This window comes from Acomys minous (genome assembly GCF_964271855.1).
Source record: "Acomys minous genome assembly, chromosome: 19".
Taxonomy (NCBI): Eukaryota; Metazoa; Chordata; class Mammalia; order Rodentia; family Muridae; genus Acomys; species Acomys minous.
In genome coordinates, this window is record NC_140499.1 from 53,227,374 (window position 1) to 53,248,352 (window position 20,979).

A 20,979-nucleotide genomic window follows, 5' to 3' on the forward strand; every position below is an offset into this window, starting at 1 on the left:
AATACAGAAGAACAATAATTTTGGCTTTTGTTTTGCTTTGTTTTGATTATGGGAATTCTATATACTTAATTGACTCCCTTTCAAATGTGTGTACTGAATCCCTAACGCAGCCATTCCCAAGTGATAGTGTTTAGAGATGGGCCCTTCGGTAAGATCAGGTTTAGATGAGGTTATAAAGGTTGTGATGTCACAGTAGGCTTCTGCTTCTTAAAGGAAAAGATGTGAGGTAGACTTTTCATCCTTTTCTCTCCTTGTGAGAATCCAGTGAGCAGAGATCGCCCATGAGCCAGAACAGCAGCACGATGTAGCTCACAGTCTTCATCGCTTCAGGCTCCTTTGCAACTGTAAAAATATAAGTTCATGTTACTGAATCCATATCCAGTACATATGGATTTTGCTATAGATGACTAAGCTATAAAGATAAGGTGTTATGTCAGCATCTCCCTGGAGACATCGGTGTTAATTAATGAATGTGCACCTCTTGAAACTGCAAATGGATTAAATTAGTTCTTTGCTCAGAATTCACTTCTAGTATACTGGTATATATTTCCAACCTAGAATAAGAAAATAAGAAGAGTCATGGCTGAAACTAAACAGACTACTAATTGGATGTAAGGAATTTTGCAGAGAGCTCTCCATTGTTTATTTAAAGCTATATAGTAGAGGAAGGATGGCTGCTTTACTGCATCCCCACTGTCCAAATCCAGGAGGGAGTCCACGGGTCTGTGCCGGAGGAGACGAATGTGCCGTGTCACTGGGTGCCATGTACACTTCTACTGCTAATATTCATGGGGGTAGATTTATGCCTTTGCTGTTAATGTGGTCTTGGTTGGTTGGTGACTTCTTGTTCTCTTATTCCTACATCCATTTTTCCTGAGTTTTTTTTTTTTTTACTGTAGTTCACACAGTCTTCTGTAGTAACATTATAGACAGCTGGGTCTCAGTTTCACAATGGGGCCTCCTGGGAAGCATCAGCACACAAAGGTAGGCGAAGTATGGAGATCACCTGATATAGTGGTGTTTTATATATATATATACACACATATGTATTCATAACAATATCTATAAACACATGAATGTGTGTGTGTGTGTGTGTGTGTGTGTGTGTGTGTGTGTGTGTGTGTATTCATGGCAGTGTTCTCAGAATTGAAATATTACATCTTGGAGAGAGGCTCCTAAGACTAAAAAAATAATAAATCTCAGGATTCTCAGAGATTTCCTGAAATTTAGAAGACTCACAAGATGCTTTCCAAAGGCTGTACAAGCAGAGAACAATTGTTCGGGGAGAAGGCTGAAATCAGCAGAGCTTCCTGCAGGTAGTGAAGGAAGTATCCACGGATGAAGCTGGCTGGAGTCATCATCACTCTGGGTGAGGTGATGTAGCTATGTTTAAGTTCTCATCTTCCTTTAAGTGATCTAAGCAAACAAACTGACTGATTTATGAGGCTAGACATGAGTGGAATTACTTCTTCAGTCTGTGGTTGATGCTGTCTTAGATGAATGGATGTTTGGCTATGTAGCTTTTGTGATATTAAAATACTCAGTGGAAATGCTAATGCAGTGCAATATTTGATAAATGTGTAAAATTCAGGACTTCCGCGAACTCGTTTTATTAGATGTCATAAGCATGTTTCATTTTTCTATCTAGCAGTTACATCACTGAAAAGATAAAACATTACACTGTGTCTGTCTTTGTAATGTCTTACAACTGTGTTTAGTAATCCCCAAGCAATTCTGAAGAACCTAAATTTTCCATTACCTGTAGGAAATATATTTTCTTTAAAATTTTTTTCATCTCTCTCTCTCTCTCTCTCTCTCTCTCTCTCTCTCTCTCTCTCTCTCTGTGTGTGTGTGTGTGTGTGTGTGTGTTTTAGGATGCACATACCATGTTGATCATTTGGAGGTCAAAGGGCAACTTTGTGGAGTTGGTTCTCTCCTACCACCCTTTTGTGGGTTCTGGAGTTGGGCTACGTTGACTGACTTGCACAGCAAGAACTTTTACCTGCTGAGGCATTTCAGTGGTCATGGAAGGCTTTTATTTCTTAACCAACTTGTTCTAGTAGGTCAGTGTACTCCTGGTCTTAAAATAAGAGTTGGCTTATGTGATTTTTTCCTTGAGTAACTTTACACTCATAATTGAAATGTTTCCTTGGCCTCACTGTAAGGTCAATGTCTATAACTCTTTCTTCATTTCATTTTTTACGAATATACATCAGGATGTTACATATCATATAATATAGAAGGTGGGTGTTGTTGTTATTACTAATTGTCAAGTTGACAATATAGAATCACCTGGAAGACAGGCCTCTGGGCACATCTGAGGAGATTGTCTTAATTGTGGCTGGGCTCTGGTCTCAGTGGAGTCAAGAAGCCCAGTACCAGCAAACATTCCAGCTTCGCTCTCCGCGTCTTTACTGAGGATGCAACATGACCACTGCCTCAAGATCCTGCTGCCTTGTCTTTTCTGCCTTGAACTGCACCCTGAACTGTGAGCAAAAGTAAATCCGCTCTCTCTTATATTGCTTTTGCCAGAGCATTTTATCACAGAGAAGGGAAAGAAACGAAGAGAATGAACTTCAAGTTTCCTGTTTCAAACACTTTGAGCCGTCTGCATTTTTCTTAGTTTTTAGTCTAATTCTGACCCACATTACATCTGTGGATAGAATTGAACAGGGTTACAGACCATTAAGTTAAAGGGAATAAAGCAGGCACAGACAGAATCAAACCACATGATCTCATTCATATATGGAATCTAAACATGTTGGGTAGTATAGATAGGTGAGAGACGATGGTGGTTTCCAGAGCCCGTGTAGCGTGTTGGCAGTGGGATGTGATGAAAGGCTAATTAGTAAGTTCTCACAGACAGACAACAAGTTGTGCCTTTTGTTCGACAGAAGGACCACAGATAGTTATATTGAATAACAAGATACTCTAACTTTTAAAAAGCTGGGGGAAAAGAGAATTCTGGAAGTTTCATCATAAAGAAATGAAAATTATTTGAGAGAGCATATCTAACTTGATATAAACATAAAATACATGGATGAATAAATATGTCACATGGTATTTTCTTCCTATATGCAAGACTTGTAAAATAAACTTAGAGAGCACAAATAATGATAATTTCAGAAAACGCTAGAATCAGTCTGCTTATCGGTCTTGATCTCTGCGTTCAGCTGCTAAGAACAGCCCAGCTCTGGCCTTGTTGCCTATTTTGTAACCCACATTACCCTGGTAAGAGGGAATTCCCAAAGCCTAACTTTCAGGTAAAAACATTAATTTTCTAGTTGGATCTGACCCCTGAGAATTACTCTGAAATTGTGACTATCAAGCTGTTTGTGGCACAGTATTTTCCCAAATGCTCCTGGGCCAGGACTGCTAATGGTTTCAACATGTGTGACTTTACTCTTTGTATGCAAGACCAGTGTCCTATTGTATAGTCTAAACATGCAGTCAGTGTGTCAGAACAGCACCAAGGTGAAAAGTCAGCTGCATTCTCTCACTGATTAGAACTAGGTGCTGTGTTTGGAAGCCTGTGTTGTTAGTAAATCCCGATTCGGTTATTAATAATAGTAAGTGAGCTAAGCTGAACTATGAGAGTCAGTGCTTAAATGGACTCTGTCATGACTTCGCTGCCTCCCTGGGATTTGCAGATGGAAATGCTCACATATTTTACATACCTCGACCTTTTAGTATTCCAAAGTGGAATATTAAACAACAAAAAGCCTGCTGCACAACACAGAATGACTGTGTTTGAATCCTGTCTACGCTGGGAGTTACTGAATTCTCTGCTAAATGTGGAGCGAGCAGACAGCTGCTTTGTTGTTTCTCTTTCCACAGCACAGTGATGAATTTTAAAATGGTGGTGGCATTTGAATACTGCAACACATCCATTCCTCTTCTGGTGAAAATTAAAACACAAGCAAACAGCTAGTGTTTGGATGACTTAGTCAATTTAAAGTGAGTTAACATACCGCTATTCAAACTACAATCACGTGTTTGTGAAGATAGTCTCAAACTATCTCATAAATAATTTTTAAATAAACTTTGGGCTAAAATAGTGTTTTCATACACAAAAGTCCTCGAATTGTAGGGTTTAGATGTGATTTGGGTTTAAATAGCTTAATAACTAACACTAACAAAAACATTAGTGTCTAATAAATTCTGCTGCAGTTCTGAATCCATCCCTAAGTTTTAAAGATACATCCATTGTTCAAACAAATCTCTTAATGGGGAATTAAGTGGAAAAAAATTTTCATTAAGAATTTCTTATTCATCTTGGTGAGGATTTTTTTTTCATTTTGAAATCTAGATAGCTGGAAAAATGTATATCATAACATCCCATTTTCCTCTAGGTCTGATAAATTATTAAAAATTCAGTTCAGTTTAAGGTAATTTCTAAGTAGCATGTAAACATGCTACCAGAGATTTCCTTTTAGGCATGGCTGCTAACCCAATGAGCTCCAGCTATTCTCTTCCCCCCAAGGAGCTGTGTTTGGTCCCAGAGCTGGGGCACCCTGACCTCCTGCTTCTCTGTGTTAGAGCCTTACATTCTTCTCCATGTTGTGTCCTCTTCCCTAAAGCACGAGATTAACAACAAGATTTAATTAACCTGACCTAAAGACCAAGATGGCTTGTAGAGACAGACAGCTGCCTGCTGGGATAACATAGGGAAGTGTTTGGGGAGCCAAGAGATGGAGTTTGAGGGATTCCCAACCCTTAGCCAGTTAAACTCAGACAGCTCCCTGCTCAAGATGGTTCTGGCTGTAGCATCCTTCTGGAGAATTTCTGGGAGGAACTGATTAGTTTTTCCACACTTAGGCTACTGTGCAAGTCAGGTTATTTTCTAAGTGACCTGTGAACCTATGGAAGCTCTGGAACTTTTCAGTAGATGGGGTTGCAAGCATCCCGACTAGGCATGCGTGCTGGGGGCCTTTCTCCTTCAACCCTGCAGATGAGAAGAGCAAGCACCTCCCGGCCTATGTAGGCAGGTGGCAGGTAGCTTTTCTCTCTCAGTCTTAACAAGTTCCATTGTCTCTCTTGCTGGTTTGCAGTGTTCTTCCAAGGTCACAGTTCTTCAGATGTGGTTGTTAATTTAAGTTTGCTCTTCCTTTGTGGTAAGAGGTGAGTGCTAGGCACATCTATTCAGCCACACAGAATCTCCATTAAAACATGATCTTGAGAGAAATAAAGTAAACACAAATGAGTATATACTTTATGGTTTCAATCTGAGAAATTCTATATTGTAGAAGCTAACCCAAAGGGCAGAAAGCCCAATCCTTCTTTCCACCCCAGACTGCAAATTTGGAATTTTTACCATAGAAGGACAGAGGCAAGTGCTCTGTGTCTTGGTTGTGGTGCACCAAGTGTCGAAACTCATTAATCTGCACTTCAAATGTATGCATTATACATTTGATATACATATGGATATTAACCCACCTTGGCAATTTAATTTGGCAATTTACTTTTTTAAATGATAGGATTAAAAAGAAAGAGTCCATCTGGTGCTTTCTCAGAAAAATGGGAATAGGACTTCCCCAGCTATTCCACTCCTTAGAATATACCCAGAAAATGCTTTCCCACACAACAGGGTCATATGCTCAACCATGCTCATAGCTGCCTTATTCATAATAGCCAGAACATGGAAACAGCTTAAGTGTCCCTCAGTAGAAGAATGGATAAAGAAACTGTGGTACATTTACACTATGGAATACTATTCAGCTATTAAAAACAAAGAATTCCTGAAATTCATAGACAAATGGATTGAACTAGAAATTATCATAATGAGTGAGTTCACCCAGAAGCAAACAGAAACAAATGGCATATACTCACTTATATCGAGACACTAGCCCAAGGGGCATGTCCCATGAAAGACTTTACTTACCAGGAAAGTAGGATGGAAGGGAGGACATCCTATTGGGACTTTAGGTGAGAGAAGCATGGGAGAATGGGGAAATAGAAGGATCCTGAGGGTCCTGGAAACCTACAAGAAGAACATTATGACAGGCTGATTTGGGTCCTGGGGTCCTGCTCAAACTATGGCACCAGCCAAGAAAAATATAGGCAGTAAACTTCGAACTCCTACCCAGACCTAGCCGATGGACAGAACATTCTCCACCAGTGAGTGGAGAGTGAGGTCTGACTTTCATACAACTCTGGTGCCCCATTTTTGACCACGTCCCCTTGATGGAGAGACCTGGTGGCACTCAGAGGAAGGATAACAGGTCACCAAAAAGAGACTTGATACCCTATGAGCATATACAGGGGGAAGAGGACCCCTCAGTCACCGACATAGGGGAGGGGAGTAGAGGGGAAGTTGGAGGGAGGGAGGAATGGAAGGATATAAAGGATGGGCTAACAATTGAGTAGTAATATGAATAAATTAATAAATATTTTAAAAAAGCAAAGAAAGACTCCATCTCTTCACTTTATTTACCTAGATCCTGCAGTCTTTTCCTGTGACAACATGGCAGTGTCTCTGAGGAATCTGAAAGGGATACACATGAGTTTCTGCAGCCCCAGAAAGAAGAGAGGATGTGCCTTTCAGGGCATAGGCTTTCTTTAGCAGAGTTCTCACTCAAACAGGAGCCTGCAAGGCAGGAGTGCAGGGTAAGGAATCTGAGTGCATTCATGTCCAAAGTTGTGGCTGAAACAACTGCACAATTTGAGAGGTCAACAGAGGGAGTCTACTGCACCCTCGGCCTTGGAAAGGACTACTCTGAAGGGGAGTCAGTCCCTTGAGGAAAAGGACTGGGGTGTGCACAGCTTACTCACCAGGAAGTGAGTCGAATGAGCTTAGTGTCTGGAATTGGGAACATTTCTCAAAGTATAAGGTGAGTCCAAAAAATGTATTTAAAGCATTTCAGGTAATTATTAATTTTTTCTCCTTTATTAATTTATTCTTGTTACATCTCAATGGTTATCCCATCCCTTGTATCCTCCCATTCTTCCCTCCCTCCCACTTTCCCCTTATTCCCCTCCCCTATGACTGTTCCTGAGGGGGATTACCTCCCCCTGTATATGTTCATAGGGTATCAAGTCTCTTCTTGGTAACCTGCTGTCCTTCCTCTGAGTGCCACCAGGTCTCCCCCTCCAGGGGGCATGGTCAAAGGTGAGGTACCAGAGTATGTGAGAAAGTAATATCCCACTCTCCACTCTACTGTGGAGAGTGTTCTGTCCATTGTCTAGATCTGGGTAGGGGTTTAAGGTTTACCGCCTGTATTGTCCTTGGCTGGTGCCTTAGTTTGAGCGGGACCCCTGTGCCCAAATCTGCCTATCATAATGTTCTACTTGTAGGCTTCTAGGACCCTCTGGATCCTTCTACTTTGCCATTCTCCCATGATTCTCTCATCTAGAGTCCCACTAGAATGTCCTCCCCTCTGTCTCAGTTTCCTGGTAAGTGAAGGCTTTCGTGAGACATGCCCCTTGGGCTAATATGCAGATATAAGTGAGTATATACCATTTGAGTTTTTCTGCTTCTGGGTTAACTCACTCATTATGATCATTTCTAGCTCAATCCATTTATCCACAAATTTCGGGAATTCCTTGTTTTTAATAGTGGAATAGTATTCCATAGTGTATATGTACCACAGTTTCTTTATCCATTCTTCTATTGAGGGAAACTTAGGCTGTTTCCATGTTCTGGCTATTTTGAATAAGGCTGCTATGAACATGGTTGAGCAAATTTTCTTGTTGTGTGCTGGAGCATCTTCTGGGAATATTCCAAGGAGTGGAATAGCTGGGTCTTGAGGAAGCCCTATTCCCATTTTTCTGAGATAGCACCAGATAGATTTCCAAAGTGGTTGTACTAGTTTGCATTCCCACCAGCAATGAAGGAGTGTTCCTCTCTCCCCACATCCTTGCCAGCATGTGGTGTCGCTTGAATTTTTGATCTTAGCCATTCTGATGGGTGTAAAATGGAGTTGTTTTGATTTGCATTTCCCTGATGATTAAGGAGGTTGAGCATTTCTTTAAGTGTTTCTCAGCCATTTGATATTCCTCTGTTGAGAATTCTCTGTTTAGTTCCAAGCCCCATTTCTCAATTGGTTTATTTGGTTTGTTGGTGTTTAATTTCTTGAGTTCTTTATATATTTTGGATATCAGACCTTTGTCAGATGTAGGGTTGGTGAAGATCTTTTCCCAGTCTGTAGGCTGTCGCTTTGTTCTCTTGACAGTGTCTCCTGCCTTACAGAAGCTTCTCAGCCTCATTAGGTCCCATTTATTAATTGTTGGCATTAATGTCTAGGCTGTTGGTGTTCTGTTCAGGAAGTTGTCTCCTGTGCCAATATGTTCCAGGCTCTTCCCCACTTTTTCTTCAAAGTGACTTAGTGTCTCTGGTTTTATGTTGAGGTCTTTGATCCACTTGGATTTGAGTTTTGTACAAGATGACAAATATGGGTCCAGTTGCATTTTTTTTACCCATAGGCATCCAGTTAGACCAGCACCATTTGTTGAAGATGCTATCCCTTTTCCATCGAATGGATTTGGCTTCTTTGTCGAAAATCAAGTGACCATATGTGTGTGGATTCATATCTGGGTCTTCGATTCGATTCCACTGATCAACCAGCCTGTTGCTGTGCCAGTACCATGCTGTTTTAATTACTATTGCTTTATAGTACAGTTTGAGATCAGGTATGGAGACTCCTCCGGAGCACCTTTTATTGTACAAAATTGTTTTAGCTATTCTGGGTTTTTTGTTTTTCCATATGAAGTTCAGAATTGAACTTTCAATGTCTTTAAAAAATTGTGTAGGTGTTTTGATAGGGATTGCATTGAATCTGTAGATTGCTTTTGGTAGGATGGCCATTTTTATTATGTTAATTCTCCCTATCCATGAGCAAGGAAGATCCTTCCATCTTCTCATGTCATCTTCAATCTCTTTCTTTAGGGTTTTGAAATTTTTTTCAAACAAGTCCTTCACTTGCTTAGTTAGAGTAACTCCTAACTACTTTATATTGCTTGTGGCTAATGTGAAGGGTGTAGTTTTCCTAATTTCTTCCTCTGCAAGCTTGTCATTTGTGTATAGGAAGGCTACAGACTTTTTTGAGTTAATTTTGCATCCAGCCAATTTGCTGAAGGTGTTTATCAGCTGTAGGAGTTCTCTGGTGGAATTTTGAGGGTCACTTATGTAGACTATCATATCATCTGCAAATAGGGATAATTTGACTTCCTCCTTTCCCATTTGAATACCCTTGATCTCCTTTTGTTGTCTTATTGCTCTGGTTAGAACTTCGAGTAATATTTTGAAGAGATATGGAGAGCCTTGAGTATCTCACCATTTACTTTGATTTTGGCTATTGGCTTCCTATATATAGCCTTTATTATGTTGAGGAAAATGCCTTGTATTCCTGATCTCTCTAAAACTTTAAACATGAATGGGTTTTGGGTTTTATCAAATGCTTTCTCTGCGTCTAAAGAGATGATCATGTGGTTTTTTATTTTCAGTTTGTTTATATGGTGGATTCCATTGATAGATTTCCGTATATTAAACCATCCCTGCATGCCTGGAATGAAGCCTACTTGGTCATGATGAATGATATCTTTGATGTGCTCTTGTATTCGTTTTGCAAGTATTTTATTTAGTATTTTTGCATCGATGTTCATAAGAGAAATTGGTCTGAAATTCTCTTTCTTTGTTGAGTCTTTGTGAGGTTTAGGTATCAATGAGACTATGGCCTCATAGAATGAATTTGGTAATGTTCCATCCCTTTCTATCTTTTGGAGTAGCTTGAAGAGTATCGGTATCAGCTCGCCCTTGAAGGTCTGGTAGAATTCTGCACTGAAACCATCTGGTCCTGGGCTTTTTTTGGTTGGGAGACTATCAATGATTGCTTCAATTTCTGTAGGGGAAATGGGACTATTTAGCTTGTTTATCTGTTCTTCACTCAACTTTGGCAAGTGAAATTGATCAAGAAAATCGTCCATTTCCCTTAGATTTTCAAATTTTGTGGCATATATGCCTTCAAAGTAGGATCTTATGATTCTTTGTATTTCTTCAGTGTCTGTTGTTACGTCTCCCTTTTCATTTCTGATTTTGTTGATTTCAATACTGTCTCTCAGCCTTTTAGTTAGTTTGGCTAATGGTCTGTCTATCTTGTTGATTTTCTCAAAGAACCAGCTCTTGGTTTTGTTGATTCTTTGGACTGTTTTCTTAGTTTCTAATTTGTTAATTTCACCCCTGAGTTTGATTATTTCCAGATGTCTACTCCTTTTGGGTGTTTCTGCTTCTTTTTTTCCTAGAGCTTCCAGTTGTGTCGTTAAGGTGCTTATGTGCGATGCTTCCAATTTCTTTTTAAAGGCACTTAGTGCTATGAATTTTCCTCTTAGCACTGCTTTCAATGTAACCTACAAATTTGGGTATGTTGTTCCTTCATTTTCATTGAATTTCAGAAACTCTGTGATTTCTTTCTTTATTTCTTCCCTGACCCAGGTGTCATTTAGCAGAGAGTTGTTTAGTTTCCACATATGTGTAGGCTTTTTGTTATTTCTGTTGTTGTTGAATTGCAGCCTAAGCCCATGATGATCTGATAGGATACAAGGTATTATTTCAATCCTCTTGTATCTGTTGAGGCTTTCTTTGTGAACTACGATGTGATCAATTTTGGAGAAGGTTCCATGGGGTGCAGAGAAGAAGGTATATTCTTTCTTGTTTGGGTGAAAGGTTCTATAGATATCTGTTAGATCCATTTGACCCATGGCATTGGTTAATGATGTTATTTCTCGGCTTAGTTTCTGTTTCAATGACTTGTCCTTCAGTGAGAGTGGGGTGTTGAAGTCTCCCACTATTATTGTGTGGGGATCGATGTGTGGTTTAAGCCTTTTTAGCAGATCTTTTACAAATGTGGGTGTCCTTGTATTGGGAGCATAGATGTTCAGAATTGTGATGTCATCTTGGTTGACTTTACCTTTGATGAGTATGAGTGTCCGTCCTCATCCCTTTTGATTAATCTTGGTTGAAGGTCTATTTTGTTCGATATTAAAATGGCTACGCCTGCTTGCTTCTTGTGTCCATTTGCTTGGAATATTTTTTTCCAACCTTTTATCCTAAGGTAATGTCTACCATTATGGGTGAGATGTGTTTCTTGAATGCAAAAGAATGTTGGATCCTGTTTATACACCCATTCAGTTAGTCTGTGTCTTTTTATTGGAGAATTGAGACCATTGATGTTGAGAGATATTAATGACCAGTTACTGTTAAGAGTCTTAATTTTGATGTTGGTTCCAGTCGACCGTTTGTGTAGTAGTGTTTTTGCCATGGTATAGTTATCTATTTCCTGAGTAGTTTTGGTTGTAGCTTGACCCTTTGGGATGGAGTTTTCCTTCTAGTACCTTCTGTAAGGAGGATAGGTAATTATTAATTATAATCTAAACAAATATGCACAAAATGCAACTTGCAACCTGCAGTGCTTTGGCTTGCAATCAGTAGTCAATGGCATCCTGGCTTTTAAATTTTCTAGGCAGAAATAATTTAGTGTATTCAAAAAAAATCACATTCCTTCATTCAATAGCTGTTTATATAAATGCATATAGCAGCCTTCAGAAGTGGTTTCCTTCATTGTCTACATTTGCATAATGTTTATTGCCAAGAAGCTTATTTCAAAGCAATGAAGGCTTGAAATTCTGGCGTGCTCTTTAATCAAGGCCATGGTTATGCATCTGGAAACGCTTGGCTATTCAGAAAAGTAGGAGCAAATATTTTGTGAAATCTCTGTTATTTTGATTTTCTGCAATTTTAAACCATTAAATTATTTAAAAAAAAACCTCAAGGAACATGGGTTTTAGGAAATTGCTGCTTTTTACTTTTCAGTGTATTCAGGCTCTTAAGCCACTGTTTATTTGAGTCAATGATAGTGGCATCGTTATAATAATGCCTTCATTGTGTCAAGCAAAGCAAGAAGGAGGCCTGGAACCACAAACACAGGACATTTTATTCTTGGTTCTTAGAATATTCTAGATCTCTGTTTCCCATCTCTAATCCAAAATGCAAACAAGGCAATGCTGCGGTTCTTTAGATATGAAACACAATCTTCAGGCATTTTTAATTCTTTGGCAATGAACGCGACCTAGAGCTTTGAATTAGTCCCTGAAGACTCACGTCTTTGTACTTTAGAGAAACTGACTTTGTTTCCTTTTGGCCTTTTAAAAATTTTACTTTTGTTTTTATTTGCAAAGATTCAAAATCACTTGTACTTTAGTGCAGGAATAATAAAGGTCTAAAATTAAGATTATATACTTGTCCTTAAAATATATGTCATCAAGTTTGTTTCCTAAATCTGGAGGATGGGGTAATTTACCACACAGTTCTCAAAATTGTTCATCAAATCCCCTTCTCTGGTGCAGGGAGAAGAGCCTGAATTTGTTATGCAGCCCTGGAGCTGGTGCCAAGGCTTACAGAGGCTGACAGAAAGGAGCTGATTGACTGGAGGTAGGCTTTTATTTTTACTTCCAGAATCCTCAGGTCTACATCTGATAAGTTTCCTTCAATTTTCCCTCTGAATATGTGCTTCACGAAGTCTCAGTAGATACCGGTCTTGCTCTGTGAGGCTTTTGTTCTACGTGTGTTTGCCGTGTTCAAAATGCACCTACAGTTGTCTTTATTTACAGAGAAGATATTCCAAAAACTCCCCAGTGGATGCTTGAAACTGCTGAGTGCTGAAATATAAATGTCAGGTGTTTTTCCTATACACGTGTAAGGTACAGCTTAACCTATAAATAAGTGAGGCACAGTAAAAGACTGCTAATACTTAAAGATGACTTTAGAATGATAGCTGTTAGAGTTCTGCTTCAGTCTGCGTACCTGTGATGTCATTGCATATCTGCCATGGGGGTGTGGCCATGCCCAGGGTCATATGAAGGGACAAATCCTCCATGTGGTCTCCCTCTCTCTTCTTCTTACTCTTCCTCTGTCTCTCTCTGATGTACACTTTTCCCTTCTCTCATTTAATAAACTCCTTTACAACATAATATCTGTTGCCTAGTATCTCTTATTATCTTATCTTATATCTTATGTTTTATTGTTAAACATAAAAATAACAATATATCGGGTATGGTTTGGTTCTTGAATTTCTTGAATGTCCCCCAAAGCTTATGTGTTGCATATGGTTCCATGGTAGAGATTCATGGTACCTTTAAGAAAGAGTACTTTAGATGATTTGGGCCAGGGTATGTATGTCCTCAAAAGGGATTTTAGTACCCTAGCTCTTTCCCCTACTTTCTCTCCTAAAGTGAATAGTTTTGGTTTTGTGTTGCCATCATGATGTGTTGTCTCATCACAAACATAAAACAACATTTCCAAAAACCATGAGCTGGAATAAACTCCCCCCTCCCCACCTGCTTATAATGTAATTATCTATATGCTCACTAGAACATGGCCAAACTCTCAGTGGCCTACCCCTTAAATAGAACTGTAACAGGATGCCAGATCTTTTTTTAAAATTTAACTTTATTAATTTATTCATATTACATCTCAATTGTTATCCCATCCCTTGTATCCTCCCATTCCTCCCTCCCTCCCATTTTCCCCTTACTCCCCTCCCCTATGACTGTGACTGAGGGGGACCTCCTCCCCCTGTATATGCTCATAGGGTATCAAGTCTCTTCTTGGTAGCCTGCTATCCTTCCTCTGAGTGCCACCAGGTCTCCCCATCCAGGGGATGTGCAAAGGGAGGATGCCAGATCTTGGTAGGCTCCCCGATCTTAGCACAACGAGCTCTACAATGGAAGTACTATTCAAGCTGTAAAACTCAGCATGTAGACAGCACCACCTGCCAAAACTAAAACAAACCCTAATCCATCAAAGATCCATATAGTTCTGGAAAGGTCTCAAAATGTATTAACCTTGCTTTTTATAGCTTCTGTAGTTCTGCTTCTCGCTAACTGTTCTTATTAAGTGAAGTATGTCAACCCAGAACATGGTTTTTGTGCTTAAAAGCTCGCCCTAAGAAAAGGTTCAGGGCTATACAGAATCCTGAGCACCCAGTGTAGTCATTGTTTGGCTAATAAAAACTTTCTATTGGCTTAAAGCCATGTTGGAGCAATCTTCTCTGATGAGTACCCCACAACAGAACTGAGACCTTCCCTTCCCGCACCACACCAGAAGCGATCAATGGTGGAGACCTACATTTCAGCATCTCTATCATACTTTTAAAAAATTAATTTATTCTTTTCACTTTACATCCCAATTGCAGCCCCCTCCCTCCTTTCCTTTTGGTCCTACCCTCCTACCTTCTTCTCACTTTCCCTCTCCTCCTCAGGAAAAGAGAGGCCTCCCCTCGTACCAATTTGCCCCACTATATCCAGACTCATCGGGACTGAACACGTCCTCTTCTACTGAGGTGAAACTAGGCAGCCTAGCTATGGAGAAAGTGATGCAAAAGTAGGTGACAGAGTCCATGTCACAGATTTGTCCCAGTCCAGTTGCTTGAGGACCCATATGCAGGCCACACTGTGCATAAGGCACATATGCAAAGGGGGAAGAGGTCTAGTCCATGCATGCTTTTTTGTTGGTGGTTCAGTCTCTGTGAGGCCCTGTGGGCTTGGGTTAGTTGACTCTGTAGGTTTTCTTGTGGAGTTCGTGTCCCCTCTATGTCCCTCTACCCTTCCACAGCTCTTCCCTGAGCTCCAACCAAGGTTTGGCTGTGGGTCTCAGCCTCTGTTTGGGTCCACTGCTGGGTGGAGCCTCTCAGAAGACAGCTGTGTTAGGCTCCTGTCTGAAAGCATAGCACAGGATCATTAGTATTGTCAGGGGTTGGCTCTCTCCCATGGGGTGGGTCTCAAGTTGGGCCAGTCATTGCTTAGCCATTCCTTCAGTCTCTGCTCCATCTTTATTCCTGAATATCTTAGTCAGGGAAAATGTGGGGTTGAAGGTTTTGTGGGTGGGTTGGTGTCTACTATCTCCCCTAGAAGACCTGCCTGGCTACAGGAGATGACCTCTTCTCTATACCCCTCACTGTTAGGTGTCTCAGCTAAGAGTCACCCTAATGTAATCTAATAAGCCAACCTTGTCCAAGGTCTCCAGCTTGCCACAGAGATGCCCCCCCCCCCGCCCATAGGTTTGTTTCCCTTCTCTTACCAGGTCCTCTCACCTCCCATCCCCCACTCTCCTCATATTTGATCTCCACCTTTTCCTCTGCATTCCCTCTCAGAGCCATTTCCTTCTCCATCCACATGCAATGTCTATTTTATTTCCCCTTCTGAGTGAGATTAAAGCATCCTCCTTTGGGCCTTCCTTGTTACTTAGCGTCTTTGAGTCTGTGGATTGTAGTGTGATTATCTTGTCATATGTGGCTAATATCCACTTATAAGAGAGAAGATACCATGTGTTTTTCTAGGTCTGTTACCTCACTCAGGATGATATTTTCTAGCCAGGAAACTTCATGATTTCTTTGTTTTTAATATCTGAGTTGTATTCCAGTGTGTAAATGTACCACAGTTCTTTAATTGAGTCTTCAGCTGAGGGGCATCTAGGTTGTTTCTAGAATCTGGCTGTTATAAATAAAGCTGCTATGAACATAGTTGACCAAGTGGCCTTGTTGTAAGGTGGAGCCACTTTTGAGTATATGCCAAGGAGTGGTATATCTGGATCTTGAGGTAGAACTATTCACAATTTTCTGAGAAACCACCAGATTATTTTCCAAAGTGGTTGTACAAGTCTGTACTCCCACAAGAAATGAAGGAATGTTCCCTTTTCTCCACATCCTCAACAGCATATGCTGTCACTTGAGTTTCTGCTTTTAGCCATTCTGACACGTGTAAGATGGAGTCCATCACACCTGTTAAGAGTTCTCTTTAATAGCTTCCTGTCTAGACTGTTAGATTTTTTTTGGGGGGGGGATAGAGGTTCTCATAGAAACCTTCCGTGCGCCTTCTTTTCAATCATGAGTCTACAGCCATCAATATCACAACAAAAGTAGCCTCCTTGCTCTTCATAGTCAGTGGGAGCACGTACCATAGCAGAAGCATAGGTCATAGGCCTCCACACAGTTTCTGGGGACAGCATAGACATGGCTCCTGGCTGCAGTAGGACCATGGACACAGAAAAGGCCCTCAGAGACAACCCGGGTCATGGACATCAAGATGGCCTCAGGCTGCAGCACGGATCACAGACCTCCTTCCTGCTGCTTTTCTGCTCTAGAACATAGCATAAAATGATCCCTAATGACATGTTGCTATACCCATAGGTCAGTGCATCACCCAACCTTCCTCAGAGAAAGGATTCCTCGCAGCTAGTGGTAATTCACACAGGGACCCACAACTGGACAGTGTGAAAAAAAAAAAGTGAGAGACTTTGAAGCACTCAGTCCTAAATGGAATATCTTCAGCAAACCCCACCCCTCAGGGCTCAGTGATAAATGAAAATTTAGAGAAAACGTTTTAAAATTATTTGAGAATTTTCTTTTCTTTTCTTTTCTTTTTTTTAACTGGGGGGAAAGTAGCCTCTGGCTGCTGAGGGCTAGGACAAACAGATAAGGAAGAAAGTCTCAATGACAGCTGCCAGTGCACACTCGAGAACCACTGCTGATGTTGCTCTGCCAGTACCTGAATTTCTGCTAGTCCTCACGGCATGCAGGACTCCATGCTTGTCCGTCCTAACATACAGACAGCTTAGCAGTTCCCAGTGAACTGAGAAGGGAAGGGCTTTGTCAATCAGGGGAGAGTGTTCTTGGTAGGCACTGTGTGGGCTGTGTGGGGAAAGTTCCTGAGAGGGTGATCTGTGTTAAAATGTGTACAAACACACACCCTTTCTTCCCTTCAGCCAAAGCTTTGTTCTGACATCCAGATTTTCTGGGACCAAATTATGTGCTTCCTTCCCAGCAGTAACTGTCCTCATGACTTTAGGGACAAAGGCAAAGGAGAAAGAATAAATGAGTATCCTTGAACTTCCTGTGAAAACAACTATGTCTGTTCTTTCCTATACTTGATCCAACCTCATTTTATTTTCTTATATGTTCCTTTGGTGAAAATTCTAGGAGCAAGCGACATTATCTCAGATGGTTTGTAGCATTCTAAGCAATGTTTATCGTTCTCCATTTTAATAAGACTCTCAAAGAGCTTTGAATGGAATAATGAGAGACCTGAGCTATTTTGTTGTCCACAAAACAATCTGGGGTCTAGCAAGAATGGAAGCCAGCAGGAATTAGGTGCAGCAAGGTACCGTATTAACAGTCTTTCTAAACAAAGCAAGGGACCACCGTTTTAATAGTGAACAGAATAGAACACTTTATTCAGATTCTCTGCAAAAAGCCATCAGCGTCACTGTTCTGTGAGTCCAGGAATAGAAGCAATACATGGCCAGATCTGACTGTAGAATGTTCCAGCTACTCACTACATGTGCATGTGTAAGTTAGTTAAAGTTAAATATAATTAAGCAGCAGCCTCACGGTAGCACTAGGCAGATTTCACAAGCTCATTAGGCACATATGGCTAGTGGCTATGTACTGCGCTGTGCAGAGTCTAGAACACTGTCAGTGTTTCAGTCAGTTCTGTTGGATGGTGTGCCTCCTTACAGATTTTAGTTAAGGCAGCAAGTGAAATGAGTAACAGAGTGATGGGAGGGGTCACACTGGAGTTCTAGTAATCCATTTCACACCGTATCACAGGAACAAAGAGGTATGCTAAGTCTTGACCTCTTTGTTTAATATAATATTTTTTTACTAACCATAGAATTTTATATATGCAGGCAATTTTGTCGTCAGATTTCCTCCCAGATTCTCCCAGACCCACCTCCACCCCTGCATTCCTCAAGGCAGTGTGCTCTTTTTAGTTTTTGTTTTTTGTTTTTGTTTTTTGTTTTTGTTTTTTGTTTTATGTTTTTCTGGTCTCCAAATGCTTTGCCCATCTACTCATGGGTGCAGAGCCGTTTCCCAGAGCCAATGGAATTTGTGTAACAGAATTTCTTAGACATATTTTTATTGTCCTACATCACACAGTAGCCACTAAGAAATACAAAGAAGCACATGGTTTAAGTTGTCCTATTCACCGAGACTATACTTGTTAGCGTCAATTCCATTATTTATTTATCTATTTATGTTTGCCAAAAACTTAGTGCAGAACCACAAGTCACAGCTCAGTGGTGACAAATAATCTTTTCTGTGTTTGGACCATAAGACACTACTATAATATTCAAAGTCCACTTATATTGTGTCTGTAGTTTCCATTTAGCCTGCATACCAGCATTTGCTTTGTGGCTTCGGTGACAACAAAAGCAGTGTCCTTGTTTGAGGTCTGGGTCCTTGCCTGACTTCCTGCCAGCACATGGACAGTGGTGAGAACTGGTGCATGTCTGGTAAAGGGGTGAGTCATGGCTGCCCAATCAGAACATCAATAAGTTACTTCCACTCACTTAAATACGTGTGAACGACACATTCATAGACCTTTATCTTATTTGTTCAGCAGAATTTAATAAGGCAAAGTGATGTATGTGGAGAGAGCCAGAATAGACTAAATTTCAGATATAACAAATGTACAGTGACCTCTGCAAAGTGATCTTGCTGGCTAAACTATAGTCGCCCACAGGCGTGTAGGCAGTTGGCTATTAGCACAGGGGCTGATCTAACCTTTCTTAGTCAACTGCCTTCTTGGGAAGCCGCTCACTTTTAGTATAGAAATGTAAGTGCAAGTGATCATTTTTATTCTTAATTCCTGAGATTGTTTTGTCCCATTGAAAAGGCCAAGAGATTAAAAACTAGATGAATCACTCTGTAATAAAAGCATCCGGGCATCCGTGGGCTTAAGTACCATTTATAAGGAAGGAGTAGGAGTGGGAGATGTAATTCCACAGGGGAAGGAGTAGTCCTCGGAACTGCACCTGTCAACAGAATCTGTTGTAAAATGTGCTTGCAGACGGAGTTTAAATGTTTTAGCTGGTACCAAGAGGCATGCTATTAACAGTGGGTAATGGAAAATAATCTCTGAGAAATATTTGCTTTTCTACTTGAATATGCACTTTGTGCAGCAACCCATCAGAATGGGCACATTGTAATTCTCATGCCTTGCTAATTTAATTATGCTCGCTCTTTACAGAGCTTGCTGAAGAATTTTTATAGTGGAGTCTGAATGCTTTCTGGGGAAGGAAATTTTGATCTGGTCTAGTTTATTTGCGGGGGAAAAAAAAGAGTAGCTTACATCACAAATAAATTTCCTTCTGTGCAAAAGGATTAAGCAGATTGAAGCAGGTACAGAGCAGGGCTTGGGTCAGGGGAGACATGCTCCGCCTTGCAGAACAAAATGTGACCCCCAACTCATCTGGCGGATAATGTTGTGCATCAAGTTCCGATGTTTGCAACCCTGTCAGGAGTCCTGGGTGGTGTCTATTACCCAAGCATGTCATCTAAATGATGGGCGCAGCCTCACTGAGTGCCCCGCCAGGCACAAGGGAAAGAGGCCATAAGAAGGCAGGAACACACCTGACAGTGTTTGGCCTGCACATACACTCGTGACAGGGTCCTCTCTCTAAAACTCATCTGGTTACCAAATGTGACCAAAGTCAGGGATGTGGGAAGGGCCCTGTAAGTGGAACAACCAATATTCCGAATAAAGAATAGCACCTTCTACACTCTGGTCCCAAGGGAATGGACTGACTCAGACAAACTTGAATTTGAGCCTCAGGTTAGCAACATCATGATCTTTAAAAAAGATAATGCGCAAAGAAAAATGTTTACTGTGTTGTCTGACACTTACAAACATGGTGTTCAACATCATTTTAGCTAAGGTCTGTTTAAAGTCAGTGGGTTTTTTGTTGGTCTTGGTGCTGTGGCTTTTCTGGGTGTGTGGTAAATGCATTTTGTTTCTTTTATGTGATAATAACATTTCTAGATTGGAGATCCAAATGCTCCCAGAGGCCTGATGGAAACTAACAGAGATAATAGCTTTGCATATTCAGTCACAATCCACACTTTAAAGTCTGTGTGGAAAGAAATAACATGCATTTTCTTTTTTTTTTTTTTTTTTACATAATTGAACCCCCAAATTCTTGTTAACTAATTACAATTAATCTAATTAAAGTAACTTTCAACTGCAAAGTTTTGCTTTAAACTTGAATAAGAATTTGCAAAGTTCTTTCTATGTTGCTATGTCTTTCAGTTTTAGAGAATTTTAGAATCTAAATTTGCATTTTCAGTACAAATCATTCCTCAAAATACCTGGTTAATAATTTTCTTATTAAAATAGTATTAAAATGCCCTTTTCACATTTCACATGAGAACATGTGACAAGGAGCCCAGAGAGCACATCTCTTAAATGCTATAGAATTAATTTAGAAAATAACATTGGTAAAATGATAACATTTCAGTAATCAATACTCATAAGGTTTCTTTGAATTTGCCTAACAAATCACTAGAATGTCTTTTGAATATCAAAGGTTATAGTAAGTAAAGGAGAGAGAGAGAGAGCGCATTTTAAAAGACCAGAGAATATGATCCTCACATGTAAAATTCATAAGCAAAATTTTCAGGAAATACCTGGCATTTCTCTATGCTGACATTTGGGGTTGAATCTGGCCTCATTTCTGGGTCACTGGTTAAATGTCTGAGGTGAAAAAGTTTCACACATCAAAGTCAAGCACCTCTGGTTTCAATGAAAACAATGCTGTTGCTTAAGCACTCTGCTCCTGCCTGCTTCCGGAACAGAGCAGAACTCCAACATACAAAATTAAGTTTGAAGGCTTTTTAAAAATCGGAGTAGAACTCCAACATGCAAAATTAAATTTGAGGACTTTAAAAAAAATGAAATTAGAAAAATTCCAGTCTTAGTATTTCAAAAATGACCTTGTTAACAGGTACCCTTCCCCCACGAAATGACAGGACTCACATCTATGTCACTGTTGTGCTTGAAGCATCACCACTCAGTTCTGCCACCTTCAAGAATCACCACAGTACAGGCTTCTATATTGCTTAACCTTGCTTCTTCTTTGTAGCCTCCTCTAGCAGCCGTTTGCCTATTTCCTGGCACCTCAGCTTGAGGATGCTTCACACTCGAATATCACAG

General features: G+C 40.4%; 1 pseudogene across 1 annotated transcript in view; it reads right to left on the reverse strand.

The window, feature by feature from the left end:
- LOC311589794 (L-lactate dehydrogenase A chain-like) overlaps nucleotides 1-16,061 on the reverse strand; it is a 35,289-nt pseudogene extending 19,228 nt beyond the window's left edge. The window contains exon 1 of the transcript in view: nucleotides 15,944-16,061. The product of the transcript in view is annotated as an L-lactate dehydrogenase A chain-like (transcript). The remainder of the gene's footprint in view (nucleotides 1-15,943) is intronic.
- Nucleotides 16,062-20,979: the final 4,918 nt, after the last annotated feature.